The sequence below is a fragment of the Diospyros lotus genome, chromosome 11 (genome assembly GCF_014633365.1).
Source record: "Diospyros lotus cultivar Yz01 chromosome 11, ASM1463336v1, whole genome shotgun sequence".
NCBI classification, from domain to species: domain Eukaryota; kingdom Viridiplantae; phylum Streptophyta; class Magnoliopsida; order Ericales; family Ebenaceae; genus Diospyros; species Diospyros lotus.
The window spans coordinates 31,823,991-31,837,307 of NC_068348.1; the positions used below are offsets into that span (position 1 = coordinate 31,823,991).

General features: G+C 33.3%; 1 protein-coding gene and 1 long non-coding RNA gene across 2 annotated transcripts in view; both read right to left on the reverse strand.

The window, feature by feature from the left end:
• LOC127812990 (protein TIC 55, chloroplastic) overlaps positions 1-13,317 on the reverse strand; it is an 87,722-nt gene that overhangs the window by 24,095 nt on the left and 50,310 nt on the right. The window lies entirely within an intron of this gene.
• LOC127812994 (uncharacterized) lies at positions 10,770-12,965 on the reverse strand. Its single transcript, XR_008026036.1, has 3 exons — positions 12,422-12,965; positions 11,765-11,886; positions 10,770-10,922 (listed from the first exon to the last, which is right to left on the reverse strand). It is a non-coding gene; the product is annotated as an uncharacterized LOC127812994 (long non-coding RNA).

Below are 13,317 nucleotides of genomic sequence, written 5' to 3' on the forward strand. Positions count from 1 at the left end.
AAATTGAAGCCAATTTAGAGGCCAATTTGGAGAGAAGAACGAGCAGGCAATGGGAGAAATTGAAGAGAGAATGAGGCGCGGCTGCAGCGAAAGGAAAGAAGAAATGAGAGAAAATTAAGGGATTTTGGAGGTTATTTTGTGTCTAAAATATTCTGATAAGTGAGTAAAATTAGTATAAATATTATATGTTTAAATTATAAATTTTATACGGTTAAATTATACAGTTTATGCAGTTAGAATTAATTAATTTAAGTCACAGTTGTATTAATTGTTAGGAAATATTTTACTTTGCAACGGAAGCACAAGAGAGGCCGGAATCAGTCGATTACAAGTAAGCTCCTACCCCTTCCCTCATGTTCTTTATTTCTTGTAAGAGTCTTTGTGGTTTCTTGTATTTTATTCCCTCCCTCATCGTGACTCGGTTCCACGCATTAATAATGATAATCCGCATGGTAACCACCTTATGACTTATATTTTATTAATAAGTTTATTGTTAATGGAATGAGTTATGCAATAATGTCTTGGTGTCTTTCATTTCGACCGTCACGGAGCTTTGTATCGCTCCACTTCCCTTGGGAATGATGCCGAACCCGTCGGGGTTAGGTTCTTAAAAAGTTGATAATGGTCAAGATTATAGGGCTACGTTGGCTATTAGTTATGTATGTCGAGATAGCTTCCTATGTATGAGAAGAGATGAGAATAAGAATGATTTATGGTGTTTATGTTTTCATGGAGAAAGTTGTGGAATGATAAGCCTAAAGTGACTAAGTTTAGTGATATCTATAAGTGTGTCTAAGGGTATGGGGTACAAAGCCGCTGACTGTCGATCGTGGGTCGTGGCAGTTGATGGCTAGATGTATAGGTGCCAGTCATCGGCGGTTACGATAAGCGCTAGACGGGCTAGAAGAGTTGGTATTGTCAGATTCTTGCATTGGCTTGTGCATATCATGATGTATGTGTTACATAGGGACTGGGTTGCATTCACTGGTGAGACATGCTTTGTGTGTGATGGGATGTGTGAGCATTTGCATGACCCGGTTGGTCTAAGAGCCAATTTGGGTACCCAGGTGAACATATGCATTTAGAGCATATGCCATATGTGTGTATTCTTATGTGGGCGTAACATGGCCTGATGCTTGGTTTATGGGGGCCTTGCTATCACGTTTATGCTGCAGAAGTCATTGCATTTCTTATGTGTTGCATTGCATAGTTCTATTGTTACAGTTATTCTGGGCGAGAGTACCATGCCAGTCCAGGTGTCGGGAGTACCGGCCTAGGGGAGCTTCGGCTTGGTTTAGAGATTAGCTCGGGGGAAGCCCGAGGGTAAGATCGGGGGTTAGAGTCCCACAGCAACAATAAGACCGGGGGTTAGAGTCCCACGGCAACGACATGATAAGACGATATGATGACATGAGAGAACATGTTTGGAATAGTGATGATAGGGTAGCCTATAAAAGGCTGCCAACAGGTTTGTATGCAGGACTTGGGTGCCAATGTGTGGCTTATGTGGGCCCCCCAAGAACCCTTTATGTGCAGTTGATTTTATGTTATGCATTTAGAAGTAAGGTACGTATGGATTATGACATGGTGTGGTTGCATTGGCATGAATTGCACGGGATGTTGGGAAGAGTTTTGTCTGTACCCTAAAACCTTTCTTTCTAGAGCTTGTTGAGTCTCACGACTCATCTTTGTTTTCCATCATTCCAGGTAAGAGAAACGTCTGTGATAACAGGTACATTCAGTGGGGATTGGGTCTAGACCGTCGTGTCATGGTAACAAGTGCAGAGCTCTCCCGAACCTAGGTCCTGAGTGTCATTGTGCCTATGTTAAGATTAATGTTTATGTTTTTGAGATTGACGTATGTTATGTAAGCCCAGGTGGGCCCAAATGGTGAATGGTTATGTAAAAATGATTATGAGATGTTAAATGATAAAAAGATTATGATTTTAGTAAGAGTTGTAGTTGTGATATTGTTCAATATCATTTAGGTAATGACCCTCTCACGGATCCTCTATGCGCACGGAGGCTCCGGGAGGCGGGCCGTTACACTGACAAAATTAGCTCATTTCTTGCCTATGCAAATGGATATGCTAGTACGAAAGTTTGCAGAGTAGTATATTGGAGAAATAGTTAGACTCCATGGCGCACCGGTAAGCATAGTCTCTCGTCGAGATCTGAGATTCACCTCGAGATTTTGGGAAAACTTACAAGAATGCATGGGGACACGATTGAAACTCAGTATAGCCTACCACCTGTAGACCAATGGGCAATTTGAAAGGATCATACAGACGCTCGAGAATATGTTAAGGTTTTGTGCCCTGGATTTTGAAGGAAATTTGGAAGAACATATGCCATTAATAGAATTTGTGTACAATAACAATTACCACAATAGTATTGGGATGGCACCTTATGAGATTCTATACAGAAGGGAGTGTTGATCGCCTATCGGTTGGATTGAAATAGGAGAAAGACAAATATTGGGACTCGAGCTCGTGTAGTAAATCACGAAAAAGATACGACTAACTCAAGAAAGGATTCAAACCGCATAAAGTCGACAAAAGTCGTATGCAAATAAGAGAAGGCGAGATCTAGAATTTGAGATACAGTATAAGAAAAACTCAATTTAGTGACGAAAATTAGCAACAAAAATTTTATGTTACTAATTAGTGATAGATCTGCGACAAAAATTCCATCACTAAATTTTCACTACAGAATTTTTTGTCACTAATTTTTTTAATTTTTTTTAATTTAGCGACGGAATTAGCGACGAAATATTCTGTCACTAACTAATTTTTTATTTTTTCATTAAAATTTCATATTTAGTGACAAAACACTTACGTTGCTAAATAATAAAAAAAAAAAATAAAAATAAAAATTATTTAGCTACAAAACACTTATGTGGCTAAATAATTAAAAAAATTAAATAAAAATAAAAATTATTTAGCGATGGAATATTTAAGTCGATAAATAATAAAAACTTAAAAAAATAAAAATTATTTAGTGACGAAAAATTTCATTGCTAAAACAATTCAAAAATTTAATCAAAAATAAAATTATTTAGCAACGGAACATTTTCGTTGCTAAATAATAAAAAAAATTAAATAAAAATAAAAATTATTTAGCTATAGAACAGTTTTGTCGCTAAATAATTAAAAAAAATAATTAAAAATAAAAAATTATTTAGCCATTGAAAATTCCATCACTGTATAATAGAAAGTAAAAAAAAATTAGCAATAGAACATTTTTGTTGCTAAAAAATATTAAATAAAATAAAAAAATTTATTAAATTTTTTACTGAATATATATGAATCTTAACAAATTGTATACTGAATATATATAAATCTTCCCATCAAGTTAAATTGTGTATTGAATATATATAAAATGAGAAATAATGTCAATTTGATGAGTTATATGATCCAAAATCTTATCCACTCTAGATCTGGGGGGCCATCTAATCAAAATATGATTACATGATTAAAAGATTATATATAATTGAATATAAGTTTTCATATAACAATTTTTGATTGAATAGTTTATGGTCCAAATGAAACCATGCATCTTATAAAACATTTTCTGACTCATCTGTTGATGTATCATTAATTTTCTTGATAATAAATTAATATTTGATAATACCAATTTAATTATTTGTATCCAACTTGGTATGTTTCTTAATTAAGTTTTTTGATTTCTCTTCAATTTTCTTATCTTCAATGCATTTGATAAATCAACATATACTGGTGATAAAAAAACTAAGATGTGATTGAATGAAACTAAAAAAGAATAAATTAAAGAATATTGCATATGACACTTTTTTAATTTGATATGAGCATGTATGCTACGCACTATATATCTCATGTAAGTTCTTCTTCTTATTGATCTTATTGATATCTTTTTTGTTGGTTCAGGTAAGTTCAACCATAGATCTAACAAGCACTACAAGTACACATTTTTTTTGAAATAAGAATAAATTCTCATTCATCTAACCAACAAACGTTACAATAATTTTATAGATAGAGATTAAATACAAAATATCCATCGTAAACATTTGGATCATATCATTATCTCAAAGTATTTTTTTTATTATTTTGAATTTTAAATAAAATAGTAGAGATCAGTGGGATCATTCACGTCCTAGAGAAAAAATATATATATACACATGAAAAAAAAAATCAAATTAATGTAATGATCAATGATCGTATGGACAAATGTATCCAAAATGACATAATATTATTTAAGTAATTTTGATATATGCTCTCTATACAAATCAAGAAACACTTCTCAAAAAATATATAGAAATTCCTAAAAGAAATTTGTTGAGCGAAATTACACAAAATGAATCGCTCACAAAAAACAAATCCCAGAAAATACACACAATGCTTTCGATAGAACTGAGAGATTAAACTCTCAAACAACCATGGCAAAACATACGTGAGATATACAGAACAGAAACATAAGCATCATAAAAGATAAATAATGCAAGGAGGCCGAAAGATTTACCGTGGTTCACCCACAAAAATGGGCTACGTCCATGTTGAGCTCAGGCGAGAAGAGCTCATTGCACTATGAAGGAAATGATTACACCGATTCACAACAACATTCAAGACTCTCTATACATCACTAAGCTTGCGAACAAAATAGACCCAATGACCACAAAATCAAGATCAAAGGTCAACCTATCAAGCTAGTGAATAAAGAGAATATATAGAGCATTTACAAAAGATAAAAATGGAGACATAAAATGATCACTAAAAAAACCCTCTCAAAGAGGGAACCCTCTTGAACCCTCGGCCAAGAGACAAACGCACAATGAAACCCTAATCCCCCTTTTTGCTCACTCATTTTTCGTCTGCTGGTTCACATCCCGAGGGGAAAATAAATGCAGCGATTGATGGCTGAGATTGCTCCTCATAAAGTATGCACTGATGGTTGAAATTCAATCGTGCATCACGATTGATTATTCCAACAGAATTGATCAGAGGCAGGGAAACTGATCAGGCAGAGAGGAGAGGATAATCGGACACTTTCAAGGCGGGGAGGATGGAGCCACGTGTTACCATCTAGTAGGGCCAAATGGCAATCTGTGGTTGCCACACGTGGCTTTCCAATCCGCTTAAATAAAACGGCACCGTTTGATACTTCACCTTTATCAAGAAATTTCTTCTATCATTGAAATGGATGCATCATATTTTTTAAGTAACACCCATGTTAAGATTGTTTTTGTTTGTAATATTCTATAATTCTATATGTATGAATCAATTAACCAAGATTTATGAAGAACCCCAACATCAGCACAACTAGAGATCGTACATTTAATAGTACTTGACATGTCATACCAAGTAAAAATAAAACTAAAAATCTAGCAATTAATATCAAGTGCCTCTAACATTTATAGTGCAAATTTAAAAACATAAATAAGGGAGCATGGAGATTAAATGGAATAATCTTGATCAATGAGAAGTGTAATTTTTAATTATATATTTTATTTATTTGTGTATTTATATTTTATTATTTTATAAAAATAATATATATTTTATTATTATTTATATTGTATTATCTTTTAATTTTTTAAAATAAAATATTAAAATAATAAAATAAAATATTATATTTTAACATTTTAATATAAAATATTAAAAAATAATATTTGTATTTTATTATTTAATTTTATAATACAATATTTTATATTTTATATTGTATTATAAAATATTATATTTTATTATTTTTTTAAAAATTCCCACCCTCGCCCCCACGCGTCCCTCCCCCCACTCCCTCGCACCACGCATCCCAACTTCTTATTTTTCAATTTCCTCCCCCCAACCCCTTCACGCCACGCGTCCCCACCCCATTTTTTCAATTTCCTGTCCTCCCACCCCCTCTCGCCACGCATACTCACCCCCTATTTTCAATTCCCCTCCCAACCCCCTCGCGTCATGCGTCCCCACCCTCTCTGGCACCACGCGTCCCCACCCCCATTTTCAATTTCTCACCCCCCCACCCCCTCGTGCTACGTGTCCCCCTTCCCCTAATTTTTTTAATTTCCCGCCCTCCCCCTATTTAAATCCCTTACCTCTCCACTCTTCTCCTCTACACTCCATCTCTATCATCTCTTCCTCTTCTGCATCACTGCTTCTTATAAGGTATTTTCTTTTCTTTTGTCTGTGTATTTTATTTTTAGTATTTTGTTGATTTAACTGTTAAATGTATTTTGAATGTTTCTTAGATAAAAAATATTTATGTCAGTTATAGATTGTTTTGTTTTAACTGATATGTTAATTTTGTTTTAATATCTTTGTTATTTATATTTAGTGCATGTATGTTATTGTTTATTTTACGTTTATATAGTTATATATTTTGTATATATTATTGTGTATTGTGTATATATTATTGATAATTTATATGATAAATTATTAAAAAAATGTGTAAATCAGAAATAAAAAATTATTATGCCAATCAACATTTGTAAATAAAATATTAATTATACATAAAAAATTTAATAAATATACAATTTTTTGTAAGAACAGTATTTTAAGTAGTTATTTATTAAATATATTATAATAATTTAAATAAAAATGCCTAATTAAGATTTGTATTTTAATTAGTTCTTATTTGTATTTTAAAATTAAAAATACAAATATAGTGTTATAAATATTGTTGCTTAGTTAGGTATGTATTAAATACAAGCTTTAAAATTAGAAATACAAATATAATGTTATAAAAATTAATAAAAAATTTAAAATATTAATTTTTTTGTAAAAGAAATATTAATTATATATAAATTTTTTTAATAAATATACAAACAAGCTTTAAAATTAGAAATATATAATGTTATAAATTTTAATAAAAAATTTAAAATGTTTATTTTTTTGTAAATGAAATATTAATTATATATAAAAAATAAAATGAATATACAATTCTTTTTGTAAAAATAGTATTTCTATTTTTCATGTAATTCTCGAAATAGATGTCAGGACATTCATCACTCAGACCAAGTAGAAATAATTAGATTTAATGTTATACGAATTTAAAAATGTTAAAATAATAATTAAATTAATGTTATAAAAATGTAATGTTTTAGAAATATTTAGATTTAATGTAATAAAAATTTAAATTTGTTAAAATATTGTTATAACATTAAATAGAATTGATGTTATAAAAACATTTAAATTTAATGTTATAATTAAGAACATTAAAATTTTAAAGTAATGTTACAATAATTACATTTAATGTCATGAAAATAATTAGATTGATCTAATATTGTTATAAAAATTCTACCATATTTTCATAAGATTAGAAGGAAAGTTAAGGTGTCCATGTATGAAATGCGATTGTTTGAGGTTTAAATCAGTCTATGAGGTCAAAAAGGATCTTTGTAAATATAGGTTCATTAAAGATTATTATTACTGGACATATTATGGTGAATAAATGTCCGTAGTACCTCCATCAGTTGTTGAAAATGAATATTATAGAGATGATAATTTTAGAGATTGATTCAATCCATATGAACAAATGGTAATGGATGCAATAGGGCCATCGAGTGGGCCATATATAATGCAAGATATTGGAAGTGAAAGTAGAAGTAGAAGTGGTTATCAAACTTACACTATAGATGAAACACTGAATGAAAATATACAAGCATTTTATGATATGTTAACTGCTGCACAAGCCCCATTGTATCCGAATTGTGAAGTAGAAAGTGAACTTTTTGTTGTAGTTAGAATGTTGAGTATTAAGTTTGACTATAACATGTCTGAAGGTTGTTATAATGAAGACATGCAGTTTAAGCATGAAACAATGCCAACTGGTAATTGTGTGCCAACTGACCTTTATCATACCAAGAAGTTGGTTTCCCAGCTTGGGCTTGGTTGTAAAAAGATTGATTGCTGTCCAAATGGGTGTATATTATATTATAAGGATGACGAATCCGAGATAAGTTGTAAGTTTTGCAGTCATCCTCGTTTCAAACTTGCAAGAAGTAGGAAGGGTAAATTTAAACAAATTTTTTATAAGAAAATGTGGTATTTGCCTCTCATTCTAAGATTGCAGAGATTATATGCTTCCACAGTTACAGCTGCAAGCATGAGATGACATCATGAAAGTCAAAATGAGCTTGGCGTATTGTCCCACTTGTCTGATGGGGAAGTATGGAAACTTTTTGATTAGAAATATCCTAATTTTGCCGTTGATCCTAAAGATGTGAGGCTTGGTCTTTGTGCAGATGGGTTCACTCTGTATGGTCAATCGGGTCGCCTGTATTCTTGTTGGCCAATCATTTTGACCCTATATAACTTGCCTCCTAGAATGTGTTTGAAAAGAAAGTTTCTTTTTTTGACTGCTATTATTCCAAGTCTATCAAATCCAAAAAATAAGATAGATGTGTTTTTACAACCTGTAATTGATGAACTTAAATTATTGTGGTATGAAAGAGTTTTGACTTATGATATATTAACAAAAACCAATTTCATGATAAAGGCTGCTCTATTGTGGACTGTCAATGATTTTTCTTCATATGGAATGTTATCTGGTTGGATGACATCTAATAGATTAGCATGTCTAATTTGTATGGAAAAAACTAAAGCTTTTACTCTCAAGTATGGTGGAAAAACATCATATTTTGATTGTCACAGACATTTTTTACCAATAGATCATGTATTTTGGTGAACTACAAGTGCATTTTGAAAAAACAGAGTTGATAATTCTCCTCTACCACCTCAATTAATTGGAGATAATATCCTTCAAAGAGTTTGTAATTTTCTATCTATTTTGGAGTTGCAAGACTATGCTTTGCCTAGATATGGTGTGGAACATAATTGGATCAAACGAAGCATTTTTTGAGAATTACCATACTGAAAAGATAATATGATTTGACATAACTTAGATGTGATGCACATTGAAAAAAATATTTTGACAATATTTTCAATATAGTAATGGATTTCAAGGATAAAAGTAAAGATAATGCAAAAGCTAGAATGGATTTGAAAGAATATTATCGGCGGAAAGAGCTTGAGTTAATAGACTTTGACGGGGGTAAGTATTGAAACCAAAGGCCCAATACACATTCACAAGGGAGTAAAAGTTAAATGTTTTGAAATGGATAAAAGAACTGAAACTCCTTGATGGATATGCTTTTAGATTGGGTAGATGTGTTGATATGAGAAACGCAAGGGTATTTGGGTTGAAAAGCCATGACTGTAATGTTCTCATGAAGTGATTACTTCCAACAGCATTTGTAATATTATCAGATCGAATTTGGAATCCGATTACTGAGTTATGTCATTTTTTTAAAGATATTTGCTCAACAATGTTAAGGATTGAACACCTAAATATTATGGAGCAAAACATATCCATTATTTTGTGCAAATTATAGTGTGTATTTCTTTCGAGAAGATTTAACTCAATGGAGCATTTGTCAATACACTTAGTTTACAAAACAAAGGTAAGGGGACCAGTATAGTACATATGGATGTATCCTTTCGAAAGGTAATCATGTATGACATATTTTTGTATGTTTATTTTAAAAAACTAAATTATTCCTATATTGAGTTAATTATTGAATGATTTAGGTTTCTCAATACTTTAAACAAAAAGGTTCGTAATAAAGCTCATGTAGAAGGATCTATATGTGAAGCCTATTTAATTGAGAAGACGTCGACGTTTGGTTCTTATTATTTTGCACCAAACGTTTAATCCAGAAGGACGAGTCCCTCGAAATGATCATGATGGGGGTGATTGTTCATATCCACAAATTTCCATCTTCAATTTTTCAAGCCGTGCTACTGGTTCAATGAAAATCAGGTGAAAGAGTTTGAATCTTATATCGAGTAAGCATTAGACAAACAAATGATTTTATTTATAAGGTTATATGTGGTTCGTATTATTTGGTTGATACATAACTTGAATTTTTAGCATGTATACCAACATTCTGCGTCAGCTATCTTCAAATATCACTGACGAAGAAATAAACAAACAAATCGAGTAACATTTTCCTATGTGGTTCCAATATCATGTATGTTACTTCATATTAGATTATTATTATATTGAATTTTAGTTATATATATTATATATTCAATATTTTCTCAGGTGAATTCGAGTACTCAAGTTGTTAGAGATCCATTAGTTTAGAATATAGGATGGGGACTAACTCCAAATGTGCGGCACTGACTAATGTATTTAGTCAATGGATATAAATTTTATACTGTTGAGTGGAGTAATAGTAGGTCCATAAAAAATTTTGGTGTTTGTGTGCCTGGTACAGGAGTTGGATCATCAGAGATCTATTATTATGGAAAAATTATAGATATTATTGAATTGAAATATGCAGGCCTACCAATTAAGAGGGTAGTTATATTCAAATGTGAATGGTATGATCCAAGTCCTTGGAGAACCAAAATTCATGAAAAGTATTATAGTGGCCCACTCCTGAATAGTCCCGTTAGCATAAGATATCCGAAAATAGGTCATCACAAAGATGATATAGAACAATAACATACAACACCACATTAATATCCTTAGATAAATTTAGCGGAAGCCAACATAAAATGTAACACCCCGTTTTCCCACAACGAGCGTTAACTCGAGATTTCGGAAATATTTTTTTTTTCTCAACATCAAACACACAATGTAAGTCTCTCAATACTTATACCTTCATCATAATCATTTCCAGTCAATCCCGATCGTACCTTCTTAGCATATCAAAATTTAATAATAAACTAAGACAGGTATCAACAATCACATCAACGGAAGCAAGATCGAAACCTCAATGATATATAATCGACAATTCCTTTACAATAACCAAATCGATGTTTCACATGAAAATATCAAAATATTACATAACCTCTGAACATCGTAATCATGGACAAAACCTACGAAAACTAAACATAGCTGCTACATCTCGATGATATTCTTTCCCTTGGCGCCACTGCTTTCACCTGGAACGTTTGAATATTCCAGGGACATAGTCCAAATTAGATGCTGAATCATCTAAGTGAGAGTTCAAAAACGTTTTCATGCAGATATGAAAAATCATATACAAAATCGATAAATCCCGACATGTACCAGCCTAAGAGAATCCCACATAGCACTTAACCCTAACCGGGGAAAATGCAATCTCTCTAAAGGCGACACGACCACTTCGGCTCATTGGCAAAACAATCATGCTTAAGAGGGACAACCTCGACATATGAACCCGGGAATCACCCCATTGTCATTGTTAGGATTTACACTCCAACTCAAAAGCATTTCAAAACCCAACGCAACCCTAGCCCCAAGAGTGTCACATCAGCACTATCCTCAGAATCGACGTCACCTTGGCATTAATGCTATTGCTCAAAGGAACCTGAGGTGGTGTCCACTCCCAGCCTCGCCACTTGAGCCAACAACCGGGGTGGTGTCCACTCTCAGCCCCGCCACTTGGGTCCCGTAGGGTGAAGTCCGTCTCAGCCCCGTCCCAAGTGGGTCACCTAGCATTAATCCTAGGTACGCATCCCGAGTGCTGTCACTCTAGGCTACGTCACGAGTTACCAACCTACGTCCCACATGGACCACACAAAATAAGCCAATGCCGAAAAATCATAACATGCATAAAAATCAACATCTCAATGTATGCAATTTACTGTACGAAATTCAATGCATGTGTAAATAACTGTTTGGACAACCATAATACACCAAGCCATAGGGATGAGCATTCATAGTACACCATTCACATGTCACTCAAGGTCCCTTCGGGTAGAACCACTCATAAGTCAAAACAAAGTTGGGGGCGAACACTCACCTTTAGGCGCAATTCGAATTCTTCTTGAAAAGCGCGATTTGCCTCGATTTGCGTGCCTGCCTCGATTTGCGTGCCTTCTTCGAACTTCGCCCGAGTCACTTCGTCTCAAGCCTCAAGGCACCCTAATCATCACATTTATCCAACAATTATAATTTTCCTTAATTTTCTCACAATTTTCCTATTTTTCTCCCATTTTCTTCTCTAAGAATCCAAAATAAATATCTACACAACTATTTTCTCAAATATTTTTACATGATAATTCATAAAAAAATATTTATAAGCCTCTGGGATTTTCTGGAAAATTTCCAGATTTTTCTCCTATTTTCTCAAATTTCCATAATTACTTTTCCTTGAGAAAATTTATTTCTCATCGATTTACTTCGAATATACTTCAAGAAAAATCACCAAAACTCATAAAATAAATTCCTTATACTTTTGGAATTTTTTCAGAAGTTTATAAAAATTCCTCCTATTTATTTTCTATTTACATTTCCTTTAAAAAATCAAAAATAATTATTTTCTCAAGAAATTTCCAAGATAAAAATTCACCAAATTAAAATATTCAACTTTCTTGAATTTATGGATATTTTTCCAGAATTTTATTTCCTTTTTATCGAATTTTCTATATTTTCAGTATTTAAAAAATACAAAAAATACCTCCGGTCATCTTCTCCGGCGACGGTACACCGGAAAATTGAAGCGACGACACCAGGATGTTCCTCTCACTTATTCGATCCCAATGGTACCAATCTTTCTCGGAAAAGACCACCGGAAGCCTTCCGATTTGGCCAAAAACAGTCGGCCGAAGCTATCCCGCCACCGAACTCCGGCGAATCAAATTGACCCTTGATTCGAACTCCGATTGGCACAAAACTTTCCAGATCAGTTACCCATCACCTTGCGAACAAAAGCCCCTTATTAGATCGCTCGATCGATCACTCTACAACCCGATTTGGTATTTCACGCAAAATGTATATATATATATACGGCCGAATGTATATATATGCGAAAACACCCTCTATACTACCCCAAAAATTACCAAAATCTCCAGAAATGATCCTCTTCCCTCAAGGATCAAAAGCCCCTTATTGGTTTCCCTCGATTTGCTCTCAAAACCGAGCAATTTGATGCTTCATTTTCGGCCGAAACCCTTGGCTATTTATAGCCAAATTCGACCCCCACGTGGCCGATTTCCGGCCAAGACTTCTTCCCCACGCTTCCTAGACCACCCTAGGCCACTCCCTGATGACCCTAGGCTGCCCAAATCGCCGGAAAATCAGGCCAAAATCTCGGCCAAATCTGCCATGCTTTGGCAGATTTTCAAAAATTGCGATTTGGCCCCCTTTGAATTTCCTTTTACATTTTGGCCCTTATTCTCAAGCCCCTTAATTATCCAACTATACCACTAAGACCCACAAGATTAGAACTTCTCATTTCTCCCTTGAAATTTTCAAAAATTTACCGTTTTGACCTCCCTCGGGCATTTTTAGAAAATTACACTTAGGCCTGACTGATTTATTTGACCTCAAATCCACTCGATTCAACCTGAAACC